This window comes from Neoarius graeffei, chromosome 1 (assembly GCF_027579695.1).
Source record: "Neoarius graeffei isolate fNeoGra1 chromosome 1, fNeoGra1.pri, whole genome shotgun sequence".
Lineage (NCBI taxonomy): Eukaryota > Metazoa > Chordata > Actinopteri > Siluriformes > Ariidae > Neoarius > Neoarius graeffei.
Window position 1 is genome coordinate 18,647,948 of NC_083569.1, and position 14,031 is coordinate 18,661,978.

Here is a 14,031-nt window from a genome sequence, read left to right on the forward strand (position 1 = left end):
TGCTGGGTCGAGGTAGTAGGTGGATGGCTGGCTGGGTGAAGACAGTGTGGCAGTCTCCGGCCTGCTTTGTGCATTCACCTCATGCAGTACCTCGAGGTGCAGGCGATTGCACTTCGGGCACCGTGCCTTGAGGTAGCACTGAGCTGCTTGATGGTCGCGTCCACACCTCCAGCACTTCTTCCCGGTCTTGATCCACTGGAGCCTTGGTTCCAGTGACATACTCTTGAACGCAGTGCACTGGTTGAAGTAGTGCTCCGTGCTGTTGCAGAAGGGGCAGTACTTCTTTGGAGGCTCCACCTTGGCGGGTGTACGTGGAGCTGACTTTGATGGCTGCTGAGCTGACTTGGTTGGGGGGTCTACCAGCAGGACCGTGGTGGAGCGTGTGGCTGACGGCTGCTTGCCTCTGGTGCTCCGCTGCTGCTCTGCCTGGCTCGCTGTTGCCTTTGGCGGGTCGTTGGTCTCGTCCAGCTGCACACCAACCTCGTGCTGTAACCATGCGGCGAAGTCCAAGAGTGTGGGGACAGGCACACGGTCTGGGTCGATGTACCGCCTGAAGGCAGTACGCAGCTCGTGAGGCAGCTTGGGCAGCAACCGAGACACATGCGAACCACACCGTAGCTCAAGCTGTTCCTGGGTCCCCATCTTATCCAGCATCCCCACCAAGGACTGCACCTTCAGGGCGAAGTTCCTGAAGCCTCTCTGGTCACCGCTCCTGACAGGGGGCTCAGCCAAGACCTGGTTGATCTGCCTGAGTGCCAGTTTGCGGGGCTGCCCAAAGAGCTTCGTGAGGGCTGCCATCGTATCACTGTAGGGATAGCTGCTGTGGCAGTAAGCATCCGCTACCAGGACAGCATCCTCTAGCTTCAGGTGGTCCAGCAGGATCTGATATTTGAAGCGCTCTGTCGCGTCGGGTGGTAGGACGTTGTCGAGTGCCAGCTGCATCCTGTTGAACTGCCGTGGGTCGTCCTCGGTGAACGCTGGGATTCTCATCTTGGGCCCGCGGTAGGTCAGCTCCTGAGGGGGAAGAGATGTCAGTCGCTGTGGGACAGGTGACAGCCTGTGATGATCTGGTGCCACTGCCCTCTGACCGGCCGACACCGGTGATGACGTCCGCTGTCTCTGAGCAGACGAAGGGCGCCGTGGGCTGAATGGCGCTGAGTACTGTGGGGTGGCAGGAGAGGGTGAGGATGACGTGAATGAGTGACCCCGTGGCAGATTCATGCTCCTCAGGTGCTCTGTCAGCTCTGCCGTCAGTGGTGTTGGCAGATGGGGAGCTCCTCCGTGTGGCGGTGTGGACGTCGCTGCCTCAGCTCCTGCGATGTGTGGCCGAGGTAGAGGTGACGACTGCTCTGCCACCGGGGCGCGGCGATGTCCACTGGTTGAGTCAGCAGGGCTGTATGTTCTGTCATGCTGCAGTGGTGATGATAGGACTGCTGGGTGGGTTCCAGGCGTGACGGCTGGAACCTGGATGTCCCTCGCTGGAGTGCGTGGAGGTGATGCATAGTGTTGTTGCAACAGGTACTGCACATCCCACTGCAGCTGCCGATTGTCCTCCTGCATCTGCCGATTATCCCGCTGCAGTTGCTGATTGTCCTCCCGTATCTGCTGAAGGGCGAGGAGGATAGCTGCTGACGTGTCCAGCAGAGTCTGCCCAGCAGGGGGAGTGTGTGATGGCTCCCGGGGCCTGCTGTCTCCCACGTGGGAAGAATCATCCTGGGTGTGTGCGCCGTCCTGTGGCAGCCGTCGCTGAGCCTGGGTCACCACGTAGTCATCCAGGTGCCTGGGGTGGTGGTGCTCACGGCGAGGACGGCCACTGCCATCATGAGTGGACATCCTGACTGTGTAGAATGCTGTATCCGGCTCGAAGGACCATATAAAAATGGGTGTCCGGTGATGGACAGGGTAAAGGACTGTATAAGAGGGACACTGGATCAGGTATACAGCGAGCTACCCAGGCTGTCCGGTTAGAACAGGAATTAATGGATGTCCACTCACGAGAAACCGTGTAAACTGTGGTTTTACTAGAAAACAGAATAAAATACAAATACAACAAGACATGAGCAATAATATACACACAAGCAATAATGTAAATAATGACAATGATATAAATACAAATACACATCGCATTAAATATATATTAACGCAAATGAATAATAATTATATACAATGTAATACAATGTAAAACACACAAATGAATACTATATAAGTAAAACAATGTAAAGCCCAATGAATGCTATTTACACCCCATAATAAATAACACAACACACTAGATACTGACTATATACACGATATGTACACAATATGTACAATGTGTACAACGTACACGGAGGATGAGGATAGCTGCCTACAGCAGCTATCATTACCAAGGTGCGTGGTGCAACTGCTTACAGCGAGTCACACCCGCATGAAGACACAGAGTGTGTTGGCTGAATGAAGGGGAGCGTGGCTCCTTTAAGCGCTGCCCCGCGCTGTATTGCGCATAGAAGGTTAGAATATGTGGCGCGGTTATGAACTGTACATACCACCACTACACTCCCAACACGGCAATGGCTAATAATGAAATGTGCTCCCGTAACAAACCGTGGTCGAGAAGACAAGCGCTATCATTACATGGCTACTGAACAGAACAGAACAAACACGTAAGAAAATAGACAGACACAGGATGAGAGAATAAGAGAAGAAATACTCGCTAGCCTTACCGCCACATGTAACAGTTACAGATAACGAGTACACACATAACACAGTAGCTACGCAACAATAAACAACTTACATTCAAGGACGCACGGAATGCTCACACGGCACAAATGATGGACGTTGGATCCTGACACGTCCGTGATAGAAAGACAGAAAGCAAGAAAGAAATGAAACCAAGAAAGAAAGAGAGAAACGGATCCAAATATTCACTGATGAGAAGCAGGTGTTGCATGGAGTCCCCGTCTGATGTGTGCTGTGTTTTCTTCGATGTTTGTGCGCATCTTATATAGTCCACGCAGCACAGTGTGATGGACAGTGGCGCCAGGGTGTCTGAAGTTGGCATGTTGTAACATGCCCTGACAACTAACGAGTTGGGAGCCACTATGTCTGACAAGGGTGCCTGTTTACTACTTTTAAAGGTCAAAATAATTAAGACCTGGCACCGCAATTCTGAACACTCACACCTTTACAGCTTTATTAACCATTGCACACAGGCAGAGAAATGTCTGACCAACGAGCTTTTTTGAAAGAAAGATCGATCGATCGATCGATCGATCGATCGATCGATAGATAGATAGATAGATAGATAGATAGATAGATAGATAGATAGATAGATAGATAAGCAAGCGGGGGGGGGGGTGTTGAATTTTGAAAAGGAACAGTTGAGTGCTGTGTGATCTGTCCAATATCACGGATGTAGGCCTATAAATTAAATATGAAAACATCAGCTGGAGTTTGATTATTGACAGGAACGCTGTTGACCCCAGCAGTAAGTGATTTCCATACCACATTTTTTATTGATAAATGAGTGTTATTGCATCATCCTCATTAGTATAGTGGGCAGTATCTCCGCCTGTTACGCGGAAGACCGGGGTTCGATTCCCCGACGGGGAGACTTTAAAAACAACTTGTGCAGCAGGGGGATGGAGTGGTTCACACTGTCGCCTCACAGCAAGAAGGTTCTGGGTTTGCGGCTGGCGGGGGCCTGTTTGTGTGTTCTCCCTGTGTCAGCTCTGGTTAACCCCACAGTTCAAAGACATGTACTGTAGTTTGGTTAACGCCGGGTGGAAGTGCCCTTGTTCGTGTATATATGAATAATCACGTTTTGTGTCAATTAAATCTTATTAATAGTAACAGATCTAGATAAATCCAGTGACTATAGACCACACTTTAATATGCCTAAAGTCAATGTTAATGTCAATTATGACTATTATAAATTGCCAATGGTAGACCCTCTGATGATGTTCTAATAATATTCTATTTCTAAGTCTAGTAAAAGTCAGACAAAAAAAAAGTTTTCTGTGTTTTTAGCTTTTAGGTAAATATCAGAAAATTGAGTTAGCTAATTTAATGGATGCCCACTAACATATCTTTGCGCATGGAGCGTTAGCAAACCTCCGTCGTGATAGTGAGAACTGGCAGCCTGGACTTTTCCATTGGCTCGCACGCTCGACCCCCAATCCAATGTTGCTTTGGTCGGCCAACGTTATGAGGTTGCTGTGGGGTACTAAGACTAGACTAAATAACAAAATTAAATGATTCAGACATCCCTAGTCTCCCAGACGCTCTGGGAGTCTCCCCAGGAGCATGTAGACAGAGACACGAAAGGCAGGAGAAACTTGATCTGTCTTATTTGGAAAGTTGTAAATTAAATTGTAATGTGGTGCAAGGACAACAAACTCCATCTGAACGTGGAGAAGACGAAGGAGATTGTTATGGACTTCAGGAGAGAGCACACCCAGCATGCTCCACTATCTATCGACGGTGCTGCAGTGGAGAGGGTGAGCAGCACCAAGTTTCTGGGTGTGCACATCTCTGAAGACCTGTCCTGGAACAACAACACCGCATCACTGGCCAAAAAAGCCCAACAGCGTCTGGACTTCCTCCGCAAACTGAGGAGAGCAAGAGTCCCGGCCCCCATCATGCACACATTCTAAAGAGGCACCATCGAGAACATCCTGACCAGCTGCATCACCGTGTGGTACGGCGCCTGCACCGTGTCCTGCTGCAAGACTCTGCAGCGCATCGTGAGAGCAGCTGAGAGGATCATTGGTGTCTCTCTCCCTTCTCTTATGGATATATATAACTCCCACCTCACCCTCAAAGCCATCAGGATTGCAGGTGACCCCACCCACCCATCTCACAGCCTCTTCAGCCTGCTGCCGTCGGGGAGGAGACTGTGGAGTCTCTGGGCCAAAACCAGCATGCTCAAGAGCAGTTTCTTTCACCAGGCAGTCAGGAGGCTCAACTCCCTCCCCCCCTCTGCCCCCTGCCACAGATTCTGCTCGCACACCCCCCTTCAGCATCTGATATGTCATCCTCACAGTCCCCCCCCCCAACGCACACACACACATACATCTCATCGTTCATTAACACACTGAACTCAGGGACCGCACATCTCACTTTACCTCGCCCATTTGCACTATTCCGCACTACCTCACCTTAACAGCTGCTAGTTTGTTTATACTGCTTATTTCATGTTTCATGTTTACCTGCTATACCTCAAGTGCCCTTGACTGTTTGGTTATTTGTACCAATTTATATGTGTGTGTGTGTGTGTGTGTGTATGAGTGTTTAGTCTAGTTCATATCTTGAGTGTTTATACTGTTTATATTGTCTGTTTGAGTGTTTAGTCTGTCTTGTTCTTATCTAGTGTTTATACTGTTTATTTATACTGTTTATACTGTTTGAGTGTTTAGTCTATGTCTAGTTCCTATCTAGAGTGTTTATACTGTTTATATTGTTTGTTTTTTTCAATTATTCTATTTTTATTTATTGCATTGCCAGTTTGCACCGTGGGTCAGAGAGGACTGATATTTCATCTGTGCTGTATGTCGAGCATGTATAGCATATTTGACAATAAAGTTGACTTTACTTGACTTGACTTGACTAATGACTGGCTATTGCTGATATGTGGTTTGATGTTGTGACATGTAAGTAAGTTTAGCAAACAATTGATTTGATCGATGTAGATTTATGGTGTGAAATGTAAAGAACTATTCTTAATATGTGAATTGATGGTGTGAGATGTAAACAAGTAATGCAAATAATAGTGTAGCTTGATGAGATGTAAATAACTATTGCTAATATGTGAATTGGTGGTGTATATTGTGAATAAGTTTTACAAATTACAGTGTAGATTGATGGTGAAACATAGGCTTAATAAGTTAGCAATATGTTCACTGATGTGAGATATAAATAAGTAGGCCATAAGTTGATAAAATATGTATTAAACCAATGGTGTGATAAATAAAAATGTTTTGAGAGATATTGACCACTGTGAGTGTAAAGGCTCCTCCTCCTTACAAAAGGCAATTAAACCACTGTCTGAACCAATGGGTTTTTGACCAAAATGCTCCGAACGGATCAAACTTTGGTGCACGAACCAGAAGGGAACCCGTTCCCTGTTGGTGGAAAAGGGCTACGTGTAGGTCGGTGCAAAGTCTTGTCAGGTCCATATCTTGTCTGACCAGTAGAGGGTGCGCACATGAAATCACCACCAGTGTCTTGTGATAACTTGGAAGAGGGGGGGCCAAAAATTATGCAAAACCCTGCTCGGACGCTTTGGCTGCCCTCATGGAGCAGCCTACACCCTTGCAGGGTTACATCTCAGCCAGGTAAAGAATCTTATATTTACCTGGTAGGGACAATACCATGATCAAAAAGGTGGTTTGCACAAAGTGAGGCCCAGCCATTGTACTCAGGCTGTGTTAACCTTTATGAATTTCTCAAATGCAGAAACCTCAACTGCATAATTTCTGATAGTGGGGGACTGTGTTCGTGCTCTTCTCTTTTGCATAAATCTGTTGGAATCAAAGATAGAGCTGTTTGTCTTTTTGAAGTTTTTCTTTTTTTTGGTGTTCAGGTGTTTTATATCAAGAGCTACTGTCTGCTTGAAGTTTTTGAGGAGCAAGGAGGGCTGTGCTCTTAAGGTTAATGTGTGGAAAAAATCTCTCTGGTTCTGTGTATTGCTGGGTTTCTGAACACTAGGAAACAGGTTTTGTTCAGGCTTTTTTTTTTATCCTCAGTACCCAGCTAGCGTTTCCACGAGTTTTGAGCAGGAAATGGTTGTTGAGGATGCACCGTGGATGGAGGGAATTTCACTGGGGTTGTGCAGATCTTTGTGAATTTCTCAAATGCAGGAATATCAACTGTATAATTTCTGAAAGTGGGGGAATGCGTTCCTGCTCTCTCCTCTTTTCCATAACCCTGACAGAGTCAAAAATAGATCTGGTGGCTTATCTATCTATCTTTATTCGTCACATGCACACTTCAAGCACAGTGAAATTCATCCTCTGCATTTAACCCATCTGAAGCAGTGAACAAACACACACACACACACCCAGAGCAGTGGGCAGCCCAGAGCGCCCGGGGAGCAGTCAGGGGTTCGGTACCTTGCTCAAGGGCACCCCAGCCCAAGGCCACCCCACTTCAACCTAACTGCATGTCTTTGGACTGTGGGGGAAACCGGAGCACCCAGAGGAAACCCACGCAGACACAGGGAGAACATGCAAACTCCACACAGAAAGGCCCCCGCTGGCCGCCGGGGTCAAACCCAGAACCTTCTTGCCGTGAGGCGACTGTGCTAACTACTACACCACCATGCTGCCTATTTATTTATTTCCTTCCTTCCTTCTTTCCCCTCCCCTGACGTTGTGTGCTGGAGTGCAAGTTGCACGATGTGTTTGAAGTCTTATGAAGACAAGTGGGCTCAGGCACCAAAACGCAGCATGTGGAGAAAATGTAGCTGGCTCCGCATGTTGCTGTTATTTTCACTCTGCTCGCACGGATTTCCGACCACCAGGGAACAAGTTCTTGAACGGGTTTAGGTCAGGCTTCTGGGAACCTTGGCATGAGCAAGGGTCTCCATGAGTTTTCAGCAGAAATTTGTCATCAAGAATGCGTCATCGACAGAAGGCATTGAACAGTGCGCAGCAGAAGTAAACAGTAGTCCAGAGATGGTGGATCACATTGCTTGCCTGCAAGCTTTGTTCTGTTATTTCTTCCCTGGTGGTCAGAAAGCTGTGCGAGCAGAACGAAAACACCAGCAACATGCGGAGCCAGGTACATTTTCTTCACACGCTGCGCTTTGGTCCCTAAGCCTCCTTGTCTTCATAAGATTTGCAGACATAGCAGATATTTGCTTTCTTATGTAGTGGCTGCCACGTTTGCTTAACACGAGAACGGTCCCCGATTCGAAACTGGGCGGAATCGGTGCTCATTTTTTTGAACTTGGCGGCGAACAAATGTCGAGCTGTGATCTCTGCTCCGTCCGTGCCTTTTGGAACAGTCCCAAACCGAGACGCTGAAAAAGCTTCGCGTGTTTTCTGCTGTGCAGTGGTTTCCCCTTTCACCTGACAAGCGAATAGACGCTCCTGAGAAACCTGGCAGAGCCATACTTTGCCTTTTGAGCTCTGCTTCCCTTAACGTCCAGTTATCTCATCTCATCTCATCATCTCTACCCGAGTTATCCTTCTACAGGGTCACAGGCAACCTGGAACTTATCCCAGCTGACTATGGGCGAAAGCCGGGGTACACCCTGGACAAGTTGCCAGGTCATCACAGGGCTGACACATAGACACAGACAACCGTTCACACTCACATTCACACCTACGGTCAAGTTAGAGTAACCAGTTAACCTAAACTGCATGTCTTTGGACTGTGGGGGAAACCGGAGCGCCTGGAGGAAACCAACGCGGACACGGGGAGAACATGCAAACTCCGCACAGAAAGGCCCTTGCCGGCAATTGCAGTCATTGTCTTGCTAAAATCAGGTACCCTCGAAACAGCCAGAAAGACAGACCCTTAACGTGACCGGATTGCTTTCTGTAGCTTAGTGGTTGTCATGTTCTCCTAGGTGCAGACGACCGTCGGGACAAAACCTCGTTTGCACGGTTTCCCTGCCTCTCTGGTTTTCCATCAAGGTCCGTGACGGCTGCTTTAAAAACAAAATCGGGCACGATCTACATTTCTGTTGACTGTGGAAGCATGGACATTGCAATTCGTCACGGGGAGGTGGTGTTCTCAAATGCCACTTCGTTGCTCGTTTACGGAGTGAGGTCAGGTCAACAGGGCTGCACACGGCATCAGAACGCTGCAAAGTGGCATTGACTCTGGAATGCTTCATCATGTCTCAACGAGTATTTGCCGGCCAACATTCAGACACATTTGCTTATTGACTCTCAAACCGTGACTGTGCAGTCCTCTGTTTGTGGAAAACATGCAAAGAAGCAGCTTGCCGCCAACGAAAGACAAGCACGCAGGCGCCCGTGTCCTTGAAGCACGCCCAGGTTTGCGCAAACCGATGCCATTCGACTGCATGCAATGCGAGCGGAAAGCAGAAGGATCGGCCCTCAGTCACCTCCTTGGCAAGGCAGTGACGAGCAACCGATCCGTTGCTGCCGTTTCCTCCCGGGGGCCTGCCCACGCTCTCTGCCTTTCATCAAGGAAACGAAGCGTTAAAGGGTGTGCGTTGGCCGGGAATCGAACCCGGGTCAACTGCTTGGAAGGCAGCTATGCTAGCCACTATACCACCAACACTGCGTGCCTGGCCTGGGGACAGATGCCTAAGTGCCATTGCTTCTGAACTTGAGGCCCAGGCAACAGCTGATCGGTCCAAGCGCTGAGGTTTCTGTAGTGTAGTGGTTATCATGTTTGTCTTACACACGAAAGGTCCCCAGTTTGAAACCGGGCAGAAATAGTGATGGGTTTGTTTATTTATTTATTTTTTGAATATGCCGATCCAGTAGTGGTAGTGTACATGCATTCAGCTTCAACACACTGGAATGGACAGTCTGTGTCGAATGTATACAGTGCCTTAGAATGCTGATTTTTCAGCATCTTTTAAGGTCAATTATAGCATGAGTGAGAGTATTGAAGAACACAGAAAATAACCACAGTAAGAAGTGGACTCATCAGGCTTTGAGCATGAACCATCACCAGACACAAACAGCAAAATCCCCAGTGTTGAATTCAGTGGCGTAGCCATGATTTTTTTCATGGGGTGGCCAAAGGGGGGCCAAGGATATACAGGGGGTGGCCATGCTGTGACTAAATAAAGGTGAGGTTAGGGGGTCCGGGGGTCCTTCCCCGGGAAATTTTGAATTAGCTAGATTTGAGTTCCTGTATTCTGATGTATCTGGTGGCATATCTGGTGCCTAACTCATGAACAAAACCCATGTGAGCCAAGAGGTCAGAAATTAATGTATTCATTTATTTATGTAACATAATGCATCTGCAAAACAAAGAAACCATCCAACTTGTTTACTCTAGTTAAGCATCAGGATTTTAACGATCACTACTAAAATGCAGAAGTAAAAACTAAAAGATCACCTGCCCCAGGCACCTGGGGAGTAGTAAGCATATTAGTCAGGCTTGAATAAAGAGTGCTTTGCTCGGGAAAAGGAAAATACTTGTATACTTAACTCATACATACAACATATGTAAACACTTACAACACGTTGTGATATTGTCCATTGTAAGTACTGTACAAACTAAATGTGTTGAGTTACAAAATGTGTTTGTGTGTGCATGTGTGTGAGTGAGTGAAAGTGTTACACTGATGTAACACATGACATAGATGAGGTGTAGTGCATGAGTGGTGTGTGTGTGTGTGTGTGTGAGAGAGAGACAGGGGGGAAGTATGTGCACTGCATGTAGATATAGATGAGCTCTGTGTGTGTGAAGATATGTTACATGTAAATACAAAAATGAAGTGCATAAGTTGTGTGTGTGTGTGTGAGAGAGAGAGTGTATGTTCAGAGTGCATGAGTGTTGTGTGTGTTATACGTGAATATAGAAATGTAGTGCATGAGTGGTGTGTGTGCTGAGAGTGCACGAGTGTTGTGTATACCAGTGAGTGTGTTACATGTAAATATAGAAATGTAGTGCATCATGCATGAGTAGTGTGTGTGTGTGTGTGTGTAAGAGAGTGTGTGTGTTGAGAGTGCATGAGTTGTATCTTATAGTGAGTGAGAGAAAGACATAGTGTGTGTTAAGAGAGTGAAGTGTGTGTTCATATATGAGTGAGAGAGAGAGTGTTAAGACAGTGCATGAGTGTTACATTTAAATATAAAAATTTAGTGCATGAGTTGTGTGTCTGTGTTGAGAGTGTATGAATGTTACATGTAAATATAGAAATGTAGTGCACAAATTGTGTGTGTGTGTGTGTGAGAGATAGACAGTGTGTTAAGAGATTGCATAAGTGTTGTGTATGAGTGAGTGTGTTACATGTAAATATAGAAATGTGGCGCATGAGAGGGGTAGGGGGACAGTGTGTGTTGAGAGAATGCATGAGTGTTGTGTATGTATGAGTGTGACAATTATTAATCAATGTGTACTCCCACCAGTAACACACAACATCTCACACACATTAATATAAACATCACACAACTTCTCTATATCTACTGTGTATCTAGTATCTATCTATGTGTGCACACAGCACAAATCCCACTGTAGCCGGATATCTATAAAGACACATATTTATCTATACGGTTGCATTTACATGTAAACGAAGGTTTCAGTCACTGAAAACAGATACTTTCGAAAACCCCAGGCAAAGTGGAGATTTCTGGAAACTCAGGAGATTTCTGGAAACTCTGAATTGTCTGAGGACAGAATTGTAACTGTATATCTACAAAGTGAGAACTTGAAGAAAGTATGAGATGAATAACTTACCTCCCAAATTAATCGCACATTCACGGAGTTCGTAGGTTGTTGTGTTGTAGGACTAGAGCATGACTATCTGATACCACCTGCTGCTTGAACACGTGAAACGTTTATGTGCTACGGTAATATGCATCCCCGCAGAAACCAAATAGGCGGAACAAAAATCCAGCAGGCGGAACTAACATTTCATGGGACATACCGGTTTTATAAATTTTATTGTCCGGCCCTGGGGTGGCCAGGGCGGGGCCAAGGCATGCCCTGGGGTGGCCACGGCCCCTCCTGTCCCCCCAGCTCCGCCCCTGGATATAGTCATAGAGAATTGATATCTGAAGAGTTGAAATAATAAGTAATATACAGGATATATATATATATATATATATATATATATATATATATGTGTGTGTATATATATATATATATGTGTGTGTATATATATATATATATATATATATATATATATATATATATAAAAGGAAGCTCGATAATCAATTTATATTGACTAAAGTAGAGGGGTGGGATTAAATAAGTTTTTACTTCAGCCCACTCCTTTTCGGACATGTAAACTCAAAACTGCTTAGTGCGTCCTTGTTTGCAGGCACATGCACACATAGGGCTTTAGGGGTGCTTGAGCCCCTGCCCTTTTTGCCTCGAATTAAATGTTGCCCTTTTAAAATAATAATAATCCTAATAATAAGTAATACAGTCCTGTTAGAAGTTTAAAACAATGGCGGTACAAAAACTCCACGGCAATCTACCAATGTTCTTGTAATCCGGGGTGGCTGTGTGCGCTGTAATCCGGGGTGGCTGTGTGCGCTGTAATCCGGGGTGGCTGTGTGCGCTGTAATCCGGGGTGGTTGTGTGCGCTGTAATCCGGGGTGGCTGTGTGCGCTGTAATCCGGGGTGTTTGTGTGCGCTGTAATCCGGGGTGGCTGTGTGCGCTGTAATCCGGGGTGGCTGTGTGCGCTGTAATCCGGGGTGGCTGTGTGCGCTGTAATCCGGGGTGGCTGTGTGCGCTGTAATCCGGGGTGGCTGTGTGCACTGTAATGCAGGGTGGTTGTGTGCGCTGTAATCCGGGGTGGCTGTGTGCGCTGTAATCCGGGGTGGCTGTGTGCGCTGTAATCCGGGGTGGCTGTGTGCATTGAGCTGCCGCTTCTCTGTCCATTGCTGCTCCGCTCACGTGCGGCCAGAGAGAGGGCGCGCACGGACTGAGTGAGAGGGAAGAAGCCGCTGCGCGCGCTGCCACAATGATAACAGAGGAGGCAGACAGTGAGGCAGCTGGAACATGTGAGCTGTGGTCTAACAGTTAGCCCTTTCAAACTGTATGGACATGACATCTGGGCGTTTGTAGGGTAGGGTGACCACCTGCTCATAAACCCAAGGTGGGAAAAGGGGTATGTTTTTGAGGGACAATGTGGGACGGCGCCGCGCCGGCCGCTGGAAGACTCACAGATAGTGGTTTACCCATTTCTAGCACATACTACCTTACATGGTATATCAATAATACCCTATTCTGCTGTTATTGGTGATGTATGGTCATGAACAGGCCACCAAATATTTTTTTTTAAATAAACATTCATAATATTTTGACCATTCAATGACTTGACAGACACACTTCCACTTATGATTTACTGAAGCTACTCAATTTTATTTATTTTCCATTACAATTTATTCACTTTAAATCAATCATAATATAATATTGAGTCTGAGGCTTTGCAGTGCATCAGTACAGCAGGAATAGTGACAAGTCTCCATTTAGTTTTCAGTGGATTAACAGGAATTGTAGTGGCTCAGCACCACAGAAACAGTAGAAAAAAAAGTCTCTTAACTCACAACCACAGCAAAAACTCTTCTGTGTTTGGGGACACCTTCAGGCCTTTGGGGACACGTTTAGGACTCACCAGCATCTGCATACATGTCAACCTTTGGTCAATCAAACCTGTATAGCCAACCTCCAAAATCCGTATTTCCCTTATAAAATCCATATAAGATGCAAATTAAAATAATTTACCTAAAATTTGAATGATAATTAACAATGATATATCCCAGTTACTTTTTATTCAATATTAATAACAATAAACCTTCAGAATGAATACAAAGCTCCAATGTTCGACAAAAACACAAAGTGCCACTCTAATGTTCTGAATTGTACTCCATGACAGCTTTTTTAGCACTCTGCACCAATACCCACTAGGCTGCATGTCACAGCAAGTGTCTGTGTTGATCTTGCCGGAGTGCCCATTCAGAATCTTTTCAGTCGCTAGTGAAAGTCGCTCAGATGGAAATACGCATTTCAAACAAAATACTTCCTGGTTGGCGGGATTCTTGCAATGCGGTGTGCGCATGATCAAAAGTGGAACGAAGTCTCGCTACCACAAGATAACGCGCGATTTCATAAGACTCTTTACTGGCTGTTTGTGCTTTCTGTGGCGTACAGTACGTTTGTAAATGTTATGCGCTCTTTTATCATCGTGGGAATTTATTATAGCTCTAAATAAATATTGAAGTTTTTTTAAAGAATCCGTATAACTTTATTTGTACGCCCGTATACTACGTTTATTGAATCAAATCCGTATAAAATACAGACATTCCGTATAGGTTGACATGTATGCATCTGAATGAAATAAGGAAGAGAGATAAGAGACAGAATTAAATTAATTTTTAATTTTTTTC

General features: G+C 46.0%; 1 protein-coding gene and 2 non-coding genes across 3 annotated transcripts in view; 1 reads left to right on the forward strand and 2 right to left on the reverse strand.

Annotated features, from left to right (window-relative positions):
• Positions 1 to 14,031, reverse strand: part of LOC132891954 (protein NLRC5-like) — an 888,139-nt gene that overhangs the window by 809,336 nt on the left and 64,772 nt on the right. The window lies entirely within an intron of this gene.
• LOC132896899 (U1 spliceosomal RNA) lies at positions 6,324 to 6,487 on the forward strand. Its single transcript, XR_009656201.1, has one exon. It is a non-coding gene; the product is annotated as a U1 spliceosomal RNA (small nuclear RNA).
• Positions 9,163 to 9,234, reverse strand: trnag-ucc (transfer RNA glycine (anticodon UCC)). The gene has a single exon. It is a non-coding gene; the product is annotated as a tRNA-Gly (tRNA).